Below are 22,225 nucleotides of genomic sequence, written 5' to 3'. Positions count from 1 at the left end.
ACAATGGTTTGTGAAGAATTGCAAATATGAAGGAACAGCACTGATTGGTTCCCAGTCATTATTTTAAATAGAGTGCACATGCAACGATAATCTCATTTGGTGATTGGTATTTAGCGATTGATTGCAAACTTTTGTGTTACAGAGCCCCGGTTTTGGTTCAGTGAACGTTTTGTCATAACTAGAAGGCAGGTAACCATACATGTACATGACTTAACAGTCATTACATTACAAGGTTCCTAATGACACTCTTTTTTTCTATTCCATTCACAATAATTAATTTTGTATTTTTCTCATAGAAAGAAATGCCACATGTTCAAGATATTTTCCTATTTCTTATTCTTTCAAAACAATGGTCCGACTCACTGTCTTATCTGACACTTTTCCCAATTTCTTTTTGCTATGAAAATCAAACAAGACTCCCCAATTGTATATTGTCTATGTCCCCCTTTGTGAATATCAGCAAAGCTGGACAGCTGCAAACTCAAGGAGAAGGCCACACAGATGATTGAAGAGTGAGAGATTCAAACCCATCTCCAAACAATTTTTAGACTTACTCTTCACTATTTTCTGTATCTCATCTACTCGTCAGTAATACCTCCAAATTGGGATGATTCATCATGCAAATTAAAGGTAAATGCAGTCTATGAAAGGTTCAAGAATTTCACCTAAAAAGGATACTGGTAATGAGTTTAAAATGATTCATATATTCACAGCTGACGATTGCAAGGTATTATTGCTCAACTTTTCATTCATATAATTGTCAAAATGTCTAATTTGACTGTTGGAGCTCTTTCTCTCTCCTCTAGAGTTGACGTTCAATCATTTAGAATATGTACAATAGATTCTTTTTCTCTGATATATCTGTGTATATTACAGCATAAGTCTGTCCTATTCTGACATAGTTAATATCTTCATTTTTTTTTTAAAGTTATAATTTACCTGATTTTGGCTATCATTACAGCAATGTATGATGGCAAAAACATGTACCTACTCATGACTTTTTAATCTTACAAAATAGCAATGATAGAGGATAGAAATATCTAAAACCAAAAGACGCTACCAATGTAGGTCTTTAACCACCCCCCCTTCCCTCCCTGCATGTATTTGCCTCGCATTCATTTTGTTTTTATGAGATATTCTAGAATTATATCTTACAACAACATCTACATACATGTACATGATCTATTAAGTACCAGAAACATATGAATATATAACACTTTTCATATTATTGACAATAAAATTTCAGGGGGTGTTGCAATTAACTATAAATTCAAAATTGATAGATCAACCTAATTCTGTAGCAAATGAAGTTGGAATTTGTTTTTACTGCAAAGAAGCAGACCAACATTTAAATACAAAAATAATTTATTGCAAGACTCATGATAAGTAATTGGGATGTACAATGACTTGCAATTGATTAAATGTTTCTTGTACTTGTATTGCTCTGTTTAGTATTCATGTCTGCATAAGAAGGAAAATATCTGCCTCCGACTTAAGTACACGTAGGCCTTCTCCTAACAGGCCAAAAAAATTCTTTATCAAGTTGCATTCATGAAACTATGTTACTGCTCTTGAAAAGACTGGGGGGAAAATAAACACATGCATGTGCAATTTAGAGCATAAAAAATACCAATAACCATTTTCTGGAGGCTACTCTCAATAATTGTTCCTCCAAGTTATTGTTGTTGTTAAGGATGAGAGAGGGGCTACTATATATAGAACACATTGTGCATGAATTATTTACCTCTGTGTAGAAAATATATACTACAGTAGATATGTGACGCTCATGCATTATGAAGTATCCCTAGCGCACTTTGAATCTCATCATCAATTCATTCATGTTCATCAATTATGATGGAGAAGAAATATATGCTGGTACATGCACAGCTAGCCTGCTAGACGGGCCAAAATCTACAAAGAATGCATTGTACTGCACGATGGCATTTTAATCAATTCCCAATTTAAAATGGGATATTTTTGTATTACATTGCCAAAATCTGTTCGCAGTAGTTACACGAATAAAGTCGTATAGATTAATTTCCCTTTTTCTCTCTTTCAGCTATAGATTTGAAGCACATAATTACTTTAGCTCTTCTGTTTTAATCGTCATTAATCCCTTCTCCCTGCCAGCAACAACAAAAAAGAAGAGCGAAATATTTGATCAGCTACAAATTTCAAATACAAAGCTAAATGACTGTAAATCAGATAATTGTATTACATACACATGAAAATTTGAATAAAGATACAGAGTAGAAACCACTGAAAACTAATACCCTTTTCTCACGAGCCAAGATTTCCTTAAACCTGTTAAGGGTGCAGTAAATGCTAAACTTTTTTAGGGGTGGGGCATGGGCAAATATTAATTTTCCGTTTTCAGGGGCTACATTTCATGATCTACTGAATAAATCTGCTACATTGGATAAGCTTTCACATTGCATTTGCAGTGCATGGGGAAGAATTTAAAGTAAAGCTTGACATTGAATGAATAGATGTCAGATTCCAAGATGGCTGCTTGCATGAAAAAGTTTATTTTAAGTGATGATTTTGGAATATATTTTTTTACTTTGGTAAGTAAATACTTTCATCAACTGTCACAAAATAGGGAAATATTGACAGGCAATCAAATTTATCCGCATTTTAGGACAGGATGCAAGTTGAACGATCCACAGACCATACCATATGACTTTTATTTGTCCCCACATACTCACATTGGTGCTAGATCTAGACTTGAAAATGCGAATTTTCTATATTTTTAATGGAAATATTCCAGTTTCACTTCATTTTACATTCAAATTAGAAATATTTATTACTGAAATATACATTCTTAATTCATTTAAAAAACAGTATGGTATGAATTTGGGAATATTTTGGCAATTTTAAGGGAGTTTTTCAGTGATTTCATTTTTTGAAATTTTTTCTCCCATTTACACAACGTTAAATGTAACCGCCCTGCCCATTTATTTATGTTTAAACGTTTTTTTTTTCAAATAAACATGATGACTCAGCCCTAATAACGTCCCATGAAACGATACTGTATTTGTAAGACTACAAAAAAAGCGTACAGGTGTATATGTATGCTCCTACAATTATTGAATAATTGAATAAAAACAAGAGGAGTTTCCAGAAATTGACTCAACCCTTTAACATCCTTTCTTTCTCCTTTTCAAGATAATATTTTTTGCATTATTAACTAGTACATACATGTACATGTATACAGGATAATCCAGACACTTAAATATTTAGACAATGACATGTATACCATGATAATTGTACATGTAGGTACATCATTTGTTTACCTATTTGCAACATTTTGAACCATAACACTGGACTCGAAATGCCCAAACATACTAATATTTATCAAGAGGACTGATTGAATTATTTGGCAGCAAGCTGATAGGATCCATGACAATAGGTGGTTTCAGACCGCCTCGAAGTTTGCCAGTTCCAGGTATTCTCTGATCGGGAAATTTACCCCGATCAGAAAATACCAGGTATTTTGGCGGTGTGAAAGCAAACTACGCGTAATATCCCCGAAAGAAAATACCCGATAAATAGTAGGTACTTGGCGAAATTACGAGAACTTTCGCGGGGATTTTTTCAAGGTCGTGGGTATTTTGGCGGTCTGAAAGCAAATTACGGGAACTTTTAGCCCAGCGTGTCGTTGGGTGCGGCGCCGTGCATGGGTTGCTGCTGGGCTAGTGATTTTGAATTTCGCGCCTTGCTGCTTATCAGACCATACTGCGCATGCTCGTAACTTCAGGAACTTATCCCGAAGGGTATGTTTCAGGGCGGTGTGAATGCAGGAATAATTAATGGGTATTTTTCAGCCTAAAAAAGTTCTCGTAATTTAACGGGGATTCTTGTGATCGAGGCGGTTTGAAACCACCTATTTACTCCTGAAATAACTGCTATCAAAAATTACACATTAAGCCCAACATAAACCCAAATTTAACCTAATCCTCACATGATTCTGAACCAAAAAACCCTATCACAATGCTAAACCTCATCTTATGTAAATATACATGTACCTTCAGAGAAGTTAGCGGAGGAGCAATTTTCCCAGGAGCTGGTTACCAGCTAATTACTTACTATATCAAAATTTCATTTAGAATTTATATCACATTGACAGTGTCATCTCTCAACTCACTCACAAAATTCAGAAACAAATAAACTCGCAGATGAACATGTGATTCTTGAAGATTGTCATAGTGGTGTAAAATCTATCTCAGGTGATGAATTTGAATCTGGATGACGTAAAACCTCTTACTTTTCAGAAGGTGCTGGACTTTGGGGATTAAAAATGATGCTCTAGATCTTCAAATTGAATTCCCTCACTAGCTCTCTTTTTTATTTCCCCTCTCCTTCTCTATCTCTCTTATTCACTCTTTGTTTTCCCCATGAGTTTCCCCCCTTTTTAATGATTTTGTTTTCCCCCATTTTCTTTTTGTTCTTATTTTTTGCTTGACACCAACAGGCAGCTTAGGCCATATTACTGGATTCCCTGGATTCAATTTCTTCTCCCTCTGTCTCCCTGAAATTAACCGCTGCTTATTAGGTTAACATCAGATTCATGAACGCATTTGACACTGTAGGAGTGTGATTCAAGGTATCTGGAACTGCTGCCAGGATTGCAATATTTGAAGCAAAGGTCAACAGTCTCATATCTTTAGAGAATATAGTAACAAGTTTATAGCATTAACTCTAAATACATAAAATGATTCATAAATTAGTTTATTATTTGAGATATATTACTTGCAGGAGGGTGGGGGTACTGAATCAAATTTGCAATGACTGTTTACATGTTTAAATATTATAAAAATTATTATTCACTGTGGGCAAAATATTTGAATAGTAGAAGCAAGTGATACTCTATTTCTGATAAGTGGTGAGGTTTACGCATAGTTAAATACTTGAGTGGGATGTCAAAAAAGTTCTCTGTGACAAATCCATCTTTTAAGGTTCTGAATCCTGCTAACTTTTTTAACCTTTTCATTTTTTGTTTAATTAACACCTTTAAAAGCCACCATTCTGGGTACAAAATCATCACCAGAGAGCAAACTAAATGTTCATGTCAGAGAATTAACATCATGGATTTAATTTGGTAAGTATCTGAATTAAAGAAGTATGTGTTTCTTTCAAAGCAAACATATACAAGCACTGAAAAGGGGAAAATGAATTACATGTATTATCATAGGAGAAACAAATCTTCACAGAGCCAAGCTTCATGTCAACCTACACAAAGAAGTTTAGATTTCTTTGAAGATTGACTTCATATCCAAAGACCAGACAATTCACAAGAGGGACAATGAATAAAGGGTAAACAAATCTGTGAATAAATAGAATGGGAACCATATGCACAACATTCATACAAGTTTAACACATAATGCAAATCAACTACAAATACATGTACATGAAAGCACACTAGACTAGACTTGGAAAAAAGAGAAAATGAAGTTAATCGATGATGTTAGTTGTTTCTTTCAATGACTCAACAACAAGATCAACTAAGAACACTACTAACCTCCATGCATTGTCCTGGGGACAGACGGCTGATTGGCTTGGGCCGTTAACGTATTGTACATTAATCTATCTGTAATTACAAAGAATGGATAAAATAATTATTTGTAAAAATGTGTCAGATTAACTTGAAACACATCAAATTTTTAAACATTGTCATTTCTGGACAGGATGTTGCTTTGACTTCATAAAAAAAAAAAAAAGCCTTTGCATGGATTTTAGAAGCAAGGATACTGGCGCTTTCACCACATTTTGTATTAGACATTTTTTAGGAGCTCTGCAGTTTCTACTCCACAACTTTCATTAATATGGAAATTATTATAATGAATCAAAAACAAATTTGCTTCTCTTTTGCTCATTTCATTTTTGTGTGTGCTAATTTACAGACAAGAAAGAATGACGCAATGGCTAAGCAAAAATTAAATTAAATTTAAAAAAAAAGCAAACCATACATGTACATGCAATTAACAGAGCAAACAAATGAAGCAAGCAAATCAAAGTTAAAAAGTATACAAAATGCTTCAAACAGGATGAGGATAATAACTCTTTTAATTGTTCAAATAAATATACGGTGGAAATATATGTTTTGGAAATAACAAATTCATGAATATTCTTAATTCTGACCCTTTGTGATGATCACTCATTCAATAATTATGTACATCAATTCCCAAAAAAGGAAAAAGTAAAATTTATAATATGTTTGTTTATAATAAAATATCAATATACATAAAGGGGAGATTCTGTGGAAGAAGTAATGATTCTAACTGAAATATCGCATTGAGCATTGTTGATGATGCTTACTTCCCGTCTATTCTTCTGCGTTTGATTGTAGCCATTCATCAAGTAGCACATAACAATAGATATCTAGCCAGCCATTTTAGTTGTTGGACAATTCAGGTTTACACATCATTTTAAAAAGGTTCTTTAAAAGAAGTGCAACACAAATTGATTTTGGGTCAACACAGTTCAAATTGGAATTTGTCATGTTTCCTGATCAAGAGCTGTGAAATTTGGATTTTTGTTGATAATCATATTCATATTATATTCATGCAAAAAATTATGATCTACATTGTAAAATATTAATAAAATAATGGATAAAAAGGAGATTGAACACAATTCTGTTCATCACTTCTACTACTACAGTAGCTTTACCGGTTCTAGATTAAAAGCTCTGAAAACCTGTTCCGCCTAAGGCTAATTTCCTGTATGTGGAAATGGTAAATTTTGATCTATTTTTATTGCAACATTTTTTTATAATCACAGCTGTGCCCAATTAAAGCTGACCTATTTTGTTATATATTCGGAAAATCTCTATCCCCTCACTAATTCCACTTAGATCCGTTTTGCTTGTTCTGAAAAACAAATCTATAAAGAGCAACAGTGGACTTATGATTATTGCTTTGATCTTGTTATAATGTGCGATTGCAAAGGATAGGTGAAAAGGAACAACAATTATTTGTATAGATTTGATACAGAGATAAAAAAAATTGATTTAAAAGCTGATAATAATCCATTGCAGCTTGAAAACAATCATACAATTAAGTACTGATTAAAAAAGAACACATGCAGATAGCAACAAAATGGTCATGCTCTGTGTCATATCATATTGTGAGTCATCATCTGTATCACATATAATTAATGGAAAAGTAAATTTTCAAGTGAAAGCATTGACTTTATCCTCCTCTAACTAGTAGGCATGATATAAAACACAGGTTTAAAGGATTTTTCAAAATTATTTTTTTATTTTTCATTGATGAAAATGCAGGATAAATTTGAACATTCTCCATTTTCTACAAAGAAATTGACTTGAGAAAATAATCAGATGAACTATATATGATCTGGGGGGTGTTTCACAAAGATTTAAGTATGACTAAGAGTCGCACTTAAATGTCTCATTTCGCGCTATATAAAAGGCACGACAGTATTGGTGAGATCATGCCAAGAGGACGCGCTCTACTGCGTATTGATCAATAAGATTGCGCGTTGCATATCATGTACACGTCGGCATTTAAGTGCGACCTAAGTCATACTTAAATCTTTGTGACACCCCCCCCCCCCCCGGTATCTACATTTTTACAAACTTGTATACAGTACTGTACACATTTCAATTAACATATTTTGAGTCTTTGCAACAGTCACATAAATTCCTTAAAGTATCTATGGAATTAACCATAACTTCGTCATAAAAAATGAAATATATCAATTGTTTTAAATATAATCTGAAATAGAAATGCTAAAAAATGAGTGAATATGTGTGAAATGAGTGAACAAATTATAAAATAAATATCAAAATAACTCTATTCAAATGATCATTAACTATTTGGAGGGGAAAAGATGGAATAAAAAGGGAAAACTACATCAAATAGAAACTGACAATACATGTACATTCATAAAAAATAATTTAGTAAACCATCATACTTACGTTGATAGTTTTGGTAAGCCCCAAGTTGTGAGGCGGTGTAATGATCTCCAACCATACTATCATGATCTAATAGGGTATGAGAAAACAAATCATGAAGAAATCATTAAAGTGATAAATAGTGCACTTTAAAAAAAATGAAATGTAGTTATATCTAAATCTTTGCAGCTTTCTACTTTGTAGATCTAGCTTTGTAAGATATTGTTCAAACTTCAAAGGCCCTTTTAACAGAAAGTAAAAATACTAAAGAGTGGGCAGGTATATATCCTTCAATGTGAAACAAAAAATTTCACAAATAATCAATGGATGAAAAGAGTTTGTAAGACTTGAAGTGAACCTTTACCAAACTTTTAGCCGGGCTTTAACATACATGTAGTTAGCACACAATTTAATAAAATAGGAGAAAACTCAGTAGATCAAATCAACTCTGTTAAATACAACACAGATAAATGAATCTTATAAAATACACAGAAATCTGGGTGGCATCATTTTTGACCAGTCCCCTCTTGTGCAAATAGCCATCCATACACTATTTATAATGAAGAAAATAGTGCACACACTTTTTTGTATATTCCACATAAAGCATAAGCAGGTGCTCCTACAGTAATACACAACACCAAGAGAAAAGACCATTGCTTAGTGTGCAGCCCTGTTTTAACCCTGTTCACATTCCCATGAACTGAAATCAGAAATATCAAACTAAGTGAACATGTACTGCTGAAAAAAGGGTAATGAACTTATGTATCATGCAAGAAATACAATTTGAATTGCTTGTTTAAAGGTGAAATCAGAACAAAAGTATTTTCTCTCCTGAAATTCAAAGACCTCTGATACATGTACATGTATGGCACTGACTGGCCTCTTATTACTCAAGCTACATGTATGTATCTTGATGTTCTAGAATCATATTTATTACTTTCTCCAAATAAAACTAGATTCAAATTATTTCATTTTTCCCCTGTTCAGATTATTGCAATACAGTAAAACACAATACCGGTACTTATAAAAAAGAAAATTACAACTGCCATTAATAACTTACAAATCAATTTGGTAAATTTGGTAATAAATAAATCTTTCATGTGATACGTAGACGGGAAAAGAACCACTCCACATAAAAAAATAATTTCGAGACATATGCCCTAGTGTTTGTAAAAAAATTGTTTCTTTTTCATATCCCATTGATTTTCATTCCTCTACCAGGTGGGTGTTTCATAAAGCTGTTCGTAAGTTAAGAGCGACTTTAAGAACGACTGGTGATCCTTTCTTGTGATAAATGGTATAATAAATGGGCGATGGTTTAGCATGTAAGAAAGGATCACCAGTCATTCTTAAAGTCACTCTTAACTTAAAAACAGCTTTATGAATCAGCCCCCAGTTACCATAAAGTAGTCCTTTTGACAGGAAGTTACTAAAATTTATAATTTAGAATTTTATGTTGATTTAAGATGACCATGACAATATTTTCAACTAAATTGTGGCTTTTTATCATTAAGGACATTATCAGGATATTACAATGTTAGCCACACAAATGTTTTGGGTTTTACAAACTAGTTCAACTGCAAGTGATGGATTAATATACAATACTCTCCATATTCGTAGTTTTGCTTGCTAACATAGGTGCGGTGTGCTCATGCACATGTACTGTATCATTATCATGAATGGGCTATTTCATTAAACGTAAAAACCTACATGTACATGTAAATTATACCTACATGTAATTAGAGGAATTAGTACATGTATTGTACATTTACATCATGCAGCCTTTGTCAATACTTGAAATATACAGTACATAAATACAACATCAGTTTGAAATCCATGGAGGATGTGAACAGAGCCAAAGCCAGAAAGCAAGCCAGCCACCCAGCCAGCCACAAGATATTGTATTACATTGCGCAGGCTTTTTCCCCCATCTTGGCGATTCTTTGTGCAAATGTCACAGAGAATAGGTTAGTTAGCATGAGAAAAGAGGTGAATGGCTGTTGGAGAAACCATGGAGAAACCTAAAGAAATAACATGAATACATTTCGTAAAGCAAGAAGAAATGAGATTTCTTCCCTTATAATGCATAAACATGTCTGAATTGCAAAGACCCTTTACCATTACTGGAAAGCATTCATCAAACAATCTAATCAAATCATAGTACATCTATAAATTTCCTGGACTTCTAAAATATAAAAATGAAATGTAATCAAATCTAAAATTCCTTGATAACAAGTAGCCATATTGTCTGACTTGTGAATGATATCAATCTTGCAATATGAGACCTACAACAAAGACTAGATCAAAACAGAATGATACCATTCCAACATACATTTTATTCAGCATTCACACATACATGTTAAGTATTGTAGTAGTACATTATGTTGATCACAACATTCCTGTACATTATCGTATGGAAATATTGCATCATTGATAATATTAGCCCTTCAAGTTCAAACATTATTCTTGCACAATATCAATTGCATCTACATGTAGGCCTATTTATAACAGAAATGTTTTATCATACTGCTTTTAAGAATCATGAGGTAGAATTGTTCCAATTTACCCCAGCACTTTGGCAATTACAGCTTTACACACACATTTCTTTTCAAAGTGCTGCACTTTCAACAAGCTTAATGAGTTCTTCCTTCTTTCTACCACCTGCCTGAAAACTCTTGATGAGTTATTTCTCACAACAGATGAAAATGGGTTTATACAATTACATGAAGAGAGTGGATGAGTCTCTAACCAGGAGCAGAGAGGGTTAGATAAAGAGTGATTGAGAGTGGAAGACATAGAACAGTCAGACAAGAAAGGGATTAGATGAGCTACATACATGTATCTGTAGGGCCTACAATACATGTAAGTTTACAGTAGATTCCAAAGCAAGCAGAAACAATATTTAAAAAGAGAATCAGATTTAAAAATATTATATTCTAAACTCAACAAATAAAAGGTTGGGGTGCAAAGTAAAAAAAAAAGTGCAACTTCATCTTAAGATATTCATGGGGTGTACCTCGGTCAAATTGCTCTACGGCGGCCGTACGGCTAGTCGAAAACAGCCATTTTATTCATATCTATTCAAACCACCTATATGAAGCTAGTACAAAAAATGTTAAAACAGCTGTTTTCAACTCGCTGTACGGCCGCCGTAGAGCAAATGTGACCGAGGTATAAAGCATACTGTAGGCCTTAATATTTTTTAATTCATAAATAAGGCTGACATTGCATGGAAAATAATACAAATTATTTAAGAGAACCATTATCAATAAATAGGTCAGTGATTTTTGTTGTATACACATATACCTTGCAATAGATGAATAGATGTGAAATTACAACTGTACCTCCTAGAAAAATATCTGAAGTTGTCATTAATCTCAGTATTATCTGGCAAACATGTGTACAGTGTACCTACAGCAGACTCAAAGTGATTCATGGGAATCATGCCATACAAATTACACTGTGCATACCAAGATTCAAAAGATTGTGTGCCAGAGTGGGGAGGAGGGTGGTGAATAGAGCAAGTTTAAAATAGATACTTGAGGTGTTGCTGAGAAGTACATTCACACTGAATAGTAGGTCATTCGGCTGTGACTTGCACCACTGTAATCTGTGGCCTTATTAGGTCACAGAGTTCATTGACCTTTCGTGGTAGACTTTAAGAATAAGTCATAGCAAACCCAGAGCTATCAATAGGCTCCTGGCTTCATCAGACAGCCTACAACAGGTGCACAGCTAGTCTACTGGAAAAAGGAAAAGGATCAGTATCAACCTCAAAAAGGTAATGAGATGGTATGGGTTGGCAGGATTATTCACTACACATTCCAGGTTTTAAAGGAGGCACCTTCTTCTTTATTCATAGTAATAGAATTAATTTCAGCCTAAATCACTGTCCTAAGTGAGCATACAAGTAGGAGCGCACACTAGATCTTTATAGTAAATTGTTTAGATTGTAAATAAATATGATAAGGTAGCATGAGGGGCAATGATTTTCCATTTCAAAACATTGTCTTTGTTCCAGAAAAATTGTAATTCTGTTTCAAGTGGAAATTCTGTTTTGTATGTAAATGTACACAACAAACACATTTCTTTCATTTTGTAAATCATGTAAATTCACTGAATTTTTACATGGAAAGTAAAGAACCGAAATGGATTTTCTGTCATCTTTGCATTGTTTTAAAGCAATTTTAAAATGTTTACAGTGACATAAAAACAGATACACTGTACATGTATTCCATTTTGATTTACTGGTTAATAAAATCACTCTCCCTTAAACATTAACTGAGATGTTTCTGATCTCATTGTAACAAAAAATCATGGCAAATACATGTATTTATAATGTATTGAAATATATTTTTTGTTTCATTTATGGAAATTGATCGGCCAACCTGAATTTGACCAGCCAAGAGTATGTAACATGTATGAACTTCATTTTTTGATAATACAATGTACTATGTAGGCCTATATACAGTATTTTATTTCACTGTAAATCATTCTGGAATTGATGTAAAATAATCTAAAGATGTTCAAATATTTTATATTGAGGGGTTACAGTACAAAAAAATATGGATGGTAGCTATTCAACACAAATGGATCTATATGTATGTACATGTAGGCCGACATTTAGATACACTGTGACTGTAGTACATTCTGATCAAATATAGAGGAAAAGCATTTTTGGGGTCAGTAAATACAGGATCAATTTCAATTTTAATTCAAATGTAGATATCTTTTAGAATTTCAATTTGCACTCTAAATTCACAATAAATTTTTGAAATGATGAACCTACATGTATTATTTGTGTTGGGGTGTTGCAATAAACTTGATATCAATTGCAAGTCTTTTTGGGGTCTCTAAATCAATCATATGTCTTGCAAATAATTGCAAATTCATGATTGATTGCTTATATGCTCCTTGAAACAAGGAGTGTAATCTGATTTGCTAGAGCTAAAATTGATATATTAATTGTAAAATTGCAACAGAATATTTGCAATTGATTGCAATATTTTCTTGCAAAACCCCCTTAGGCTCTCAAGATTGCTCATGTACATAAAAACAATTAATAAATCTTATATTCTTATATTTTTCCAGGGGGGGATTCTGTCTTGGACTGTACAGACACACACTTTGCCTATAGTAATGTAGTACACATCCTTTTTCTGTACAGTATAATCATTTCTATGTGCTAGTATAATACAGAGAAATTAATTCATTGAGTAAAATATGTAGACTGCTTTATTCAAAACTGTATTAAATCACATGATATTTCATAGTTTCAAACACATACACATTAAGAGAAGAGATAATTTACATAGTCTTCAGAAATATACATAAGTCTGAACATAGCATGAACATTGAAAAAAAATTCAAGACATCCAAATGAGTGTTAGTTGCCATTTCACCAATAAAAAATAATTTGCCCCTTACTTTAAATCATGATCACATATGGTCACAAGCGTTAAGGTGGTGTAATTGGGTTACGTATTCAACATGGGCAAAATTCATGTAGACAATGACAATGTCATCCTCTTTTAATTCAAACAAGTTTTAAACCAAATATCACCCTAGTTTAGGTACTACTAGGTAATACATGTAAGTGGTCAGGTTTTCCATAGGCCACAATATGAAATAAAAATATTTTGCAATTCTCTTGTGCACAAGTATGTGTATTGAAAAATTCAACTTAATTTCTTCTTATTCTTACTTGTAGTTATGTTAGAACACATTTTCCCATACTGTACCTCTCCCCTCTGCCTGCTCCACCACCCCTACTACATGCTACACATTCTGCTGCCATTTTTAGTGTAAGCTTTCTATTTTTTTCACATTAGTAGCTCTGTTTGAATTCAAAATGAACTACAGCATGTTTACATTGTCACTGTTTTGAAAAGTGTAACTCCACCACCCTTTTGGGGGTAACAGCTTCTGACATGTGAACATATTAATAATGATTTTAAAGTGAAAGAAGTAAAGATTATGAAATGCAAGAAGTACTAATAGCTAGGACTGAGTCAAAATGTTTCAAGCAATGTTCTAACCATTAAAAGCATTAATGTTTACCTATTTTGACAACCATATAACTGTATATATACAGTATAACTGTATATATATAACCGTATAGATTATAGATATAGGGCCTAGGGGGAAAAATAAACCTTCCTGGCATCAAAGTTCACATTTTACATCTCATTATTCATGAAATGGTCACCTATTTTCCATATTTCCTTCAAATTGTTTTGATTTAATTGGAAACTACTGAAAAATTAATTTTCAACTCTTTCTTGACTCTAAAAATCATTTTATGATGTTATGTTCATAAATAATGTAGTCTCAAATGTAGATTTTCATGTTGCTGACTGAGTGTAAACAATTACAAACAATTGAAAGGATCAAACGATCAATGATGTTGCAACAGCATGAAAGTTTACATGTCAGAGTACAATATTGACCAAGTGTTTCATCATGAAACAATTTTCAGAGTCAAGAAAGAGGTGAATATTCTTTATTTTCTTGATAGTTTCCAACTAAATAAAAACAATTTACAAGGAAATATGGAGAAAAAAAAGATGGCCGTTTCATGCAAAATGTGAAATTTTATCATCTTTTGGTGAAGATTTTTTTTGCAACATCATAAAACAATCGTTCAGAGTAAAAAAAGAGGTGAATATTCTTTTTTTTTATAGTTTGCAACTAAATTTAAAAAAATAAAGGAAATATGGAAAATAAATGGCCATTTCATTAAGTTTAAGATGCAAAATATGAAGTTTTAGCAATTTTTGGTAAAGGTTTGCTTTTTAATCCCTGCTGGTTTAACCATAAATGCCATTTATTAATAGCATTTCAATGGTAATGACTCAGGCCTGCTAATAGCTTTGCTATATTTTTTTTATATTACAAAAATAGTAAGAGCATTACAAAATGAAGCAGAAAACTAGCAACAAAATATATAGCAATGTAAACAAAACAAATATTCAAAAAATATATAAACAAAAGGAGTGTTATTTGTTTGAAGAAATATTACAAAGCAGGTTCAAGTGAAGACCTAGATACCCGTGAGCTGTTGGTGCATGTTACTTCAAGGTGAGTTGGTGAAGAAATGTTAACGGGAAGTGTACCAGTAAAAGATATGAACAAAATCAAGAAAGAGTGATTTCAGTAAAATAAAGGGTTAAAAAAGGAAACACATAATGAAAAAATTATAAAACGTCTCACATTGCCGTGCATAACCCAGGTCATTCTGTTGCTGCTGTGGTTTCGGTATGCCTACATGGTGACCTATTGATAAGAAATTAATGATGATACAATGTAATTATCAATATCAAAGCAATTGGAAAATAATGTGAAAAGAAAATATTTTTATAGTTCATAATATAGCTCCCACTGTATAGTATAAAGAGAGAATAATTTGTGTTGTCTGTTATTCAACACATAAATGAATAATGGTACATGATGTACAGAGGTTCAGTAGTTGTTTGACCAAAGCAAGAATCTACAGCTAATTCCAGGGCCCATGTCATCATCATATGGGCATACATATACATGTACACAAAAAAAACTAATGGAACTTGATTATAACAATAAATGGTTAAGTCGCACCCCCCCCCAACAAATTAACAGAGCACTCACACATCTTTTTATGATCAATGGAATAAATATGATCAATTCAAAATAATAATTTTAATCAATCAAAGTCCAATATACTACTTCATGTATGTGTAGTGTACTTGGATGAGATAGGTACTATCACAGCTGCAGTGAATGACTGAATGACCTGTTCATCATCCTTGGTCGGGATAGACGACATTCAGGAATCTGTCAGATGTGATCGGATTCCAGTAACGTTTTCCCCATTCCAGTGTTTTGATGAAATAAATAACAGCAGCATAATTCATGATAATAGGTCTGAGTATAACTTTCTGTATTCTTTTTATTACAATGTAGCTTTCTCACAATATTGTCATCCAAATGAACCCTTGCAGTATATTAAATCAAACTATAGAAGCATGATTGGCAAGTCAATTTCCCTCTCTAAAAATTCCATACACTGTTCTCTTGCAATAAAAATTTTGACATTTTATACACAAATTGTTTACCATTGTTTTCACTGGGTGTAATGGGGATTAAAATGGAATGAGTAAAAGTTACAAAAATAACATCTCTATTGATTTCAAATGAAATGTTAGATCCACTGACATGACATCACCCCGGTGGTGGCACAACCTACATGTATTCGAAGGCGTAACGCATGATCATTCCCCAGGTTGAAAAATGCCCCCTTTTTTGCATGGTTTTGAGTACATGTACATTTTGAGCAATTTTGACCCCTTTTTTTACATGAAAATGGGTACAAATTAACAGGAAATTAACCTTTAAAAACCCTTTGTTTGCATTTCAAGTACACTTTTACAAAATCACCCTTTTTTTGCATTTCAATTGGCTCGGTGTAAAAATGGCAGAGGTAAAAATGGCAAAGGTAAAAATGGCAAAGGTAAAATGGCAGAGGTAAAAATGGCAAAGGGAAAAATGACGAAGGTAAAAATGGCAGAGGTATAAATGATAGCGGACAATGGCAGAGGTAAAAATGACAGAAGTATAAATGGTCAGTCTTAAACCCCCATGCCAAAAAATCAAAAATCCCCTCCATGCATAACAGTAGATTGAATATTGTACCTTAAGGTTATCAACATACAACATACTTTTATTACAGAGCGTTTTGTTATTTTTCTGTTATCCAAGTTATGCAAGTGGTTCAAAGAAATTACGAACTTGTCTATTTCAGTGTGTTAATGGCAGCGCACATTGGTGTTTACATTAAAATTTGTTAGGTATGTATGCATGGGATGAAGTGCTGTTCTAACTATACGAACTGGCCAAGATAAATCCTTTCATCAATCACTAATTGAAATCATTTTCACATATGAAAATGTTTGAGTTTAATCATGTCTACGATAGAGTAGAGACATAAAATGATGACAAAAAATCCATAAATATCTAATCAGTTAATAATACTCATTTCATCGGGAGGAGTCCATTCATGTTCAATAATTATGACTGACATTAACCTCTGTCTTCCTTGTTGATGTAGCATGTCATGATCTTTACCTCTGCCATTTTTACCTCTGCCATTATTACCTCTGCCATTATTACCTCTGCCATTATTACCTCTACCATTTTTTTTATCTCTACCGTTTTTACCTTTGCCATTTTTACCTCTGCTATTTTTACCTCTGCCATTATTACCTCTGCCATTTTTACCCGGCACCTTTCAATTACACTTTTACAAAATCACCCCCTTTTATATACATTTCAAGAATACACTCAAAAGAACATTATAATTTTAAAGAAGAACTTTAAATATACACTATACTTGTAATCATGGCAGCCAACATAGCTGTCCTGGGAACATTTGTCAGATAACAGCAAAACACATGGCAAAACATGACTGGAATAAATATGAAAGAAATTGTTAAGAATTATAGGATTTCACATTTTCGTGTTGACAAAAAAAAAGATACCTTTTTAAAGAAATCGAGTACATCGTCTAAAAAAATGGACCCTATTTTTTCAAAATCGCATACATTTATGTTTGCGTATTTATTTACAACCGGGCTAAAAAAGCACCCACCCTTTTTTTGCGAAAAAGGAACTATCTAAGTATCATGCATGCACATCAACAACAGGAAGTGCCACCACCAGGGGGAAATCATCTAACCCTCTCTTCATGGCCCGCTGCATACAAGTAATGTTCCAGAAAACTGAGTTATAATTCATCAACATGTACATATTCAGAGTATCATAATTTATTCATTTATTCACTGCTGTTTCAAGGTCCAGTCTCCTCCTTGACTCGTCTCACCAAGTTACCAAGTCTCCAGTCAGTGCAACATCTGTGCAGTTCATTCATTCATCTTTTCATTCATTCACAAAATTCACTCAATGAAGCCTGGATGCTGCTGCAAAACATCATGTAGTGCTAGCTTTTTCCATAAATAATATGACATGAAATTTGGGGGAACTTTTCTTTACAGTTGGTAAAAATGATGGCAAGCGAAATGCCACAAATATCAGACACAGTTTATAAATATGAAAATTATTAGAAACATCCATGACCCCTAACCCTCCATTTGTCAGCGCAGCGAATGCTTTCCCGTTGGAACAATCAACAGAAATGCAGCTCTGCGATTGGCTCGCTGCGCTAATGGCCGCTTCATGCTTACTAACCCTATGCAAGGGGCCCCAACGCGCACAGATCGGCCAAACAAAGGAATACAAAGCAGCCTCTATTTTGCTTCTTATTTTTTGGCCAGCTATGTTATCCTTCATTTTTTGCTTGTATCCACGTGCACCGCAAAAGTGCGGACTTTCGGATGCAAGTCATTTTTTTAGCTAGAGACATCAAATAATGAAACGGTAAAAGAGAATACCCGACGGAAAATTGGTACTCGGGGAAGAAAAACCAATCTTACTACACGCCATGGATAAGAAAACATCGGGCCTTCATATCGCTCCTACATTGAGAAATCGCATCGCGTTTACGGACAGCTCATGAATAACAAACAAGAAGATATATTAACACAAACTCCTTGTAAACTCACCCATTGGCAAGCTTGACATCTTGCAAATATCTGCAATATGAGCCTCTGTAGTCAATCAAAATGTTCTTATGGTAGTGGAGTGCTTTTCAGCCTCCTCTGAAAAGCGAAATGTTCACTTTTATATCCAGGTACGTTTGGCAGGTCTCAGCAATCGTGAAGCTTCAACAAAACATTCCGCTGGAACTGTGCGTCTTCCGGTAAAAAAAATTGAGATTTTGAAAGCCCGCCCGCAGGCGATGGACACAATATTTCTTTTGTTCTTCCTCTTTGTTGCGGGTCGAGATTTTAACTGTGTTATGTACTTTTTCTATGCCATTTTCTCTTTCTACCGAACATTATTTTTTCTGCCCCTATGCAATTTCTCATAAACTCTCATCATCCCCGTCCTTCTTCTGTCTTCTTCCTGTTCATGTTTTTTTTTATTCTACTTAATTCTTCTTCATTCTGCTCAATATTTTTCTGACCCAAGGGAGGTCAAAAGGTCATAAGTATTCTACATCTCTATATCTTCTTCTTCTTCTTCTGCTTCTTCTTTTACTATACTTCCAAACTGTAACAGCGTCATATTTCACCTTCATTCGTATATCACACTATTATCATAATTCATTATAATTTCTACTATCTTTATGATCATTAATAATATATATTCATACTGTGGGGGCGTCGTGGTCTACGATGGTTCTGACTCTCGCCTTTCAAAAAGAGGGTCGTGAGTTCGAATCCCAGCCATGGCGTGTTTTCCTTCAGCAAGAAATTTATCCACACTCTGCTGCACTCGACCCAGGTGAGGTAAATGGGTACCGGCATAAAGTAATTCCTCAAAAAGCTGTGCGCACCAGAATCGGTAGATTATAGCTTAGCCAGGGTAATATAGGAGCGCCTTGAGCACCTAGCAAGGTGGATACGTGCGCTAAACAAATCCTATATTATTTATTTATTATCATTATTCGATTATGTTTATATTTTTTAAGCTTTGTTTGAGAAATCGAACTCAAAAGTCAATTTTAATTAAAAAAACGCAAATAAAATGAGAGGAAGAAAAACAATTCAAAAAAAAAATCAGGTCACCAAATAAAACACTGATATTAAGAATGATATATTCCACTTGCTCTTGGCGCTCGTACAGCCTATATTAATGTTCAAGATTATAAAAACGACGCTTAAATCGTATACCGTTTTTAAGTTAGTACACAAACAACATTAATATTTTGCTCGTGTTTGGTGCATTCTCTATAATGTTTTGTTTAGGCATTACGTTCATGATTACATATCTCAATTTCAGTTTACGATTCTTGTTCGCATTATTCATTTACTGACACTATGATTACGTATCCTATTGTGATTAACCCGTTGGAGACGATTCATTTGATTTCACTGGAACACACATTCCCCATAATCCACCACAAGATAACTCGTATTAGTCCAGTCAATCTAGCCAGAATAGGGGGGTAACCCACCACTAATTGCAACACGAGATATTCCACTGAAATGCTTTCCAAGAAGGTCCCCTAAACACTAAAAGTCCCAAGAAATCCAAGCAGTGGAAATTTATGAAATTTGCATATTATGCAAATTAGCCATGAAAAATTAGAAAAAGAAGGGAAATAATCCAAAGATTACAAATTAAATGTCCAAAACTGAATTCAATGCTTTTAATCAAAAGTGCGAAAAATTCTACCTCATTTGCATATTATGCAAATAAGCATCCTTATATGGAAAAAATGTCAAGATATTGTGATTTTTCTCAAAGAGACTGCTTGAAAACATTTCATTAATGTTGAAATTAATATGCTACTATATCACCAAGCATGAGAATTCATCCCAATGCCTGAAAATTAATTTGCATATTATGCAAATTAGCCATTAAAAAAATAGAAAATGAGGAAATTAATCCAAAGATTAAAAACTAAATGTCCACAGCAAGTAATTTTGAACAAAAATTCATGATGAATAAATAAGTTCAATGTCTTTATCAAAAAAGCTAGCAAATCTGCCTCATTTGCATATTATGCAAATAAGTATCCTTATATGGAAAATGTCAAGAAATTTTGATTTTTATCACATTGACTGCAGTGAAAACATTTCAGTTTTTCAAATTAATATGCTGATATCACTAAGCATTCAAATCTATCCTAATATGATTTATATTCAAGGAAAAATACTAGAAATATGTTCTTCGCTTCCTAAGCGTTAGTCTGACAAGATGATGGGATTGGCAAGAACAAAGCACAGTGTTTGAATTGGTGTGTAGTTTGTTAGAGTTGACAACCCTTTCTTATATGGATGGGAACGATATAGACTTTCTTTAAATTTCACCGCATAAACTTGATAAAGGGAGGCCAGGAAAAGCAAACTTATGGCAGGTAAGATCTGATGAGTAGTCTCATTAAGAAGTGCAGCAGAGATTCCGTCTGGCCTAGTAGATTCATGCAGGTTGTTTTCTTTAACAATTTCTTCAGTAGTCTGGCTACACCTGCTTGACTAAAAAATATGTTATCTGGCCATATCTGGGTCAGGACTGGGTCCCAGGACTTCAGCGTCATCATCATCATGATCAGTGGTGAATACTAAGACTAAAAATCTTTGCCTTCCTTTAATAATGATATTCCAATGTAGTCAAAGCTATTGATATTAAGGGCTCCCAACATGCTAATTGTTACAGCCTGGATCATTGTCAATCCGGTCAACAAATTATGTATTATAGGCTTGTCTACAAACCCTCTTATGGTCCTCTTTAATGCATTGTAGCAATTCTGAGCTTTACCTTACTGATACTTTTGGAGCTCTAAAATGTGCAAGCCTTCCTAGCCTTTCTCTAAAACTCTTGACATCTTCCGACACAACTTATGTCCATTGTCTCATTGAGGCAACTTGTGTCGGAAGAAGACATGGTTAACGGTGTTGTTCTTGTTAAAGTCCTCTTGATTGGCATTCAGTCTCCTATGCTCGACTTGTCGGATTTCAGTACAGAGAGGTGTATGATTGTCCAAAATACATCTGCATGACACTATTAAAGTCAGCATTCCTCCAGAAGAACATCCTTAGTCGTACCATAAAATGTTTATTCCTCTGGATAACCTCACGGTATACCCATGAGTAGCACATTGTAGCAAATAAATCCTGGAAGTGGTACACACTGTCTAATCAATGTTGGATGGTATTTGATGGTGATGTTAAGGGTGTTCCATTATGTTGTGTCCTCTTGTTGGAAAGGCAATAATCTGGCTTAGTCCTCCATCTGGTTTGTTCATTGTCTCACTGAGGAATTTCTGTTTACCATAAATATCAGGAAATTAATATTATCATTTTCATACGACTTACTTAGAAACTATAGCTTTAATATTTGGAGATGGTTGCCTTAGGAGATTTATGAAAGAGGAAAGAACAGAAAATGGATGCTTCATCATGAAGCAGCAACTGGATTCAGCAAGAACGTCTAATCTCGATTCCTGTATCTGAGAAAGATGCCTATAATGCACTTTAAGCCTTCATCATGAATTTATGAATGGCTTTCATGTCGCTCGTATAGGCAATTGCCCATTGTTACTCTTATTAAGCATGCCCAGAGATCTTGTGATCCAAGCAAGTACTCATATTCACCACCAAGACAAGTGATGATGATGATGATGGGATCTTGTAAAGCGCCGGTATCCGCCTCAGCTGGGCGCTCATGGCGCTTGCTCAAAAATAGGAAATATCTCACAAATTTCAATGT

The 22,225-nt window shown here is 33.8% G+C and overlaps 1 long non-coding RNA gene across 1 annotated transcript; it reads right to left on the bottom strand.

The window, feature by feature from the left end:
- Nucleotides 1-924: 924 nt before the first annotated feature.
- Nucleotides 925-18,698, bottom strand: LOC129257049 (uncharacterized). The gene is made up of 4 exons (XR_008584133.2): nucleotides 18,511-18,698; nucleotides 15,128-15,190; nucleotides 7,940-8,005; nucleotides 925-5,590 (listed from the first exon to the last, which is right to left on the bottom strand). It is a non-coding gene; the product is annotated as an uncharacterized LOC129257049 (long non-coding RNA).
- Between the last annotated feature and the right edge of the window lie 3,527 nt (nucleotides 18,699-22,225).

This window comes from Lytechinus pictus, chromosome 3 (assembly GCF_037042905.1).
Source record: "Lytechinus pictus isolate F3 Inbred chromosome 3, Lp3.0, whole genome shotgun sequence".
NCBI classification, from domain to species: domain Eukaryota; kingdom Metazoa; phylum Echinodermata; class Echinoidea; order Temnopleuroida; family Toxopneustidae; genus Lytechinus; species Lytechinus pictus.
This window is presented reverse-complemented; position numbering and strand designations above follow the sequence as displayed.